This window comes from Amblyomma maculatum, chromosome 1, assembly GCF_055883805.1.
Source record: "Amblyomma maculatum isolate TAMU_Amacu chromosome 1, ASM5588380v1, whole genome shotgun sequence".
Lineage (NCBI taxonomy): Eukaryota > Metazoa > Arthropoda > Arachnida > Ixodida > Ixodidae > Amblyomma > Amblyomma maculatum.
This window is the reverse complement of record NC_139344.1, coordinates 221,933,487-221,935,751: the sequence shown is the minus strand read 5'-3', so window position 1 is coordinate 221,935,751 and position 2,265 is coordinate 221,933,487. Positions and strand designations below refer to the sequence as shown.

General features: G+C 49.7%; 1 long non-coding RNA gene across 1 annotated transcript; it reads right to left on the bottom strand.

Annotated features, from left to right (window-relative positions):
* Positions 1-222: 222 nt before the first annotated feature.
* Positions 223-1,098, bottom strand: LOC146205691 (uncharacterized). The gene is made up of 2 exons (XR_014703213.1): positions 630-1,098; positions 223-285 (listed from the first exon to the last, which is right to left on the bottom strand). It is a non-coding gene; the product is annotated as an uncharacterized LOC146205691 (long non-coding RNA).
* Positions 1,099-2,265: the final 1,167 nt, after the last annotated feature.

The following is a 2,265-nucleotide window of genomic DNA, read 5'->3' as shown; positions in this document are numbered from 1 at the left end:
GTTTTATGCTACCATATTTAGATCATTCCTAGCTTTTTTTTTTTAAGCTGCTCTTTTTACTGTTTCTGGCAGAAGAAAAGAAATAGAGGTTCTTACATTTTGTGTAGGCACTTGTGTATCGCATGTTTCATCTAGTGCATTACTGTCGTTGTCTTGTTTCTGAAATGAAAATAAAATTTACTTGTGTCACAAAACCTTTATTCTTACACTTTATATGCTCACCTTTCGTTTCGCTGCCGGCGGGATGCAGTCGTCGCGCATCAGGCGCCTGCGGCCGTGGATCACCTGAACGCAAAGAAAGAATCGACCCATAAAGGCACCACTTCTGTCAGCAAGCGTCGGTAGAGTCGTGCAGTCACGAGTGTCCATCATCTACTGACCCTTAGTTACAAAAATAAAAATAAAGACTGATTAGCGAAAAAAACTTCTAAAACGGCTGATGGTGTGAGATGAGCAGTTCCTTAGGACGGGTTTTCGCTCAGACTTGCTGCGTGCTGTTTAAAGTGGGTTGAACCGTCATTTTCACAGTACACGAGCTAATATTCTGACTGTGCATCAGCTTTAACGCCAACGACTTTGATCATAGCGCGGAAGAAAATCGCCAGTCGGTGACATAGGTACGTACTTACCTTTCGTTCGTATCCCAGATCCAGCATCGGCAATGGGTTAATTTCCGTGCGCTTTCCATCCACGAAGTGCAGTGAACATACACGTGAGCTCTGTGATGGTACGAAGTTTTTCCTATTAATCAACGCCACCCACTGTCGATTCAACTCCGGATTGGCAGGAAAACGATGCAACAAAAACATGTCGCAGCCGCACTCCGACTTCCGAGTACCATGGCGTGCGCGCGAACTAGCGGCAATATTTTTCCGCTTTCGCTGGGTACTGCCGCATCCCACGACCACGCAGTGCTGTCCAGATGACGTTGGAGTTGCGTACGGCATTGCACCATTCATTACACCAAGGCAAATATGTATTTAACACGGGCTACTGTAGCGAACGCACGCGCGCACATCACTCCGTGTGCCGGGTTATCAGTCCAAAGAGAGATGGCAACCACGGAAAGGCGGAAACGGAAGTGGGGTCGCTCGTAGTGCATGGTGTTAGAGAGTATCTTGCTTTTTGGTGTTTATGGTGTATAGTCGCGTTTATTTGAGAATTTCACTGATGTAGTCACCCTGACAAAAGCAGACACCTCCTGATCCTCAGATAAATGGAACGGCAGCAAGAGACGTGCGTTTTTCCAGAGAACAAATGCTTAATTATTAGTGCAACAGCACAATGGCACGAGGCAGACTATCAGCGTGGAGAGGATCCGAGGCGCAGCTCTGTCCCAGCCTTGTCCTCCCCTCAGCCATCGACCTGGATCTCCTCAGCGGCCAGGGCGAGACAGATGACTTCACGTTGTCCTTTTTCGTCCTGTTTGAGAAGTAGTGCCTCCCAGGGCTGATCTGTTCTGTCAGGTTCTCCAAATCTAGGACACTTCCATACCACGTGCATCATGTCCGCATGCCATCGCAACGTTTGCACCTGGGGCGGAAAATTTCCGGGTGCCAGTTGCTCTAAAGCTGGGGGTTCGGTAATACTCCAGTTTGTAGCTTACGCCACATAATCTCCTCGCTTTTGGTGAGTTGCTTACACGCTTTTGGAAATATTGATCTGCCCAATTTGTAAGGATTTAGGATATATTGGTATGTTTTATGGTCATAATCGAACTGTAGGGGTTGCTCATCGCTCAAGGGGTACGGGGTTGCGTATAAGACGTCACTGGGATCCTGGAAGGGAGCTAATCCTCGGGCCCGTACGTGCGCTTTCTCATTCTCCCTCAACCACTAGTTGCGGTATTCCCCAAGGAGCGCGACTTGCCCTGCCGGTAGTGGGCCACTGGCCAACACTCTTGCTGCTATTGCCGAAATGCGGCCCGCGTGAAAGTTTATAATCGCTGATCTTGAGTCACCAATTATAATTTTGACCTGTTGCTGGGTTAGAGCTAGCGTAATGCCCCCTCCTCCCCTCCCCCCCCCCCCCCCCCCCCCCCCGCCCTTTCCGCCTCAGTTGCGGTCGAGTGTCGGGTGCTGCAGCAAACTACCGAGCCTCCGTTTTCTCTAGTTGCTACCGAAACTCGTCCCATACCGTCCGCGCCTTGTGCGGCATCTGTATATACGACATCCTGCCTGCCCTCAAACGGGCTTGCAGCGCAGCTGCTCTATCACTCCTCCGGCTCTCATGGTAGACGGAATAATTGCCTGGCTTTGTTAACCA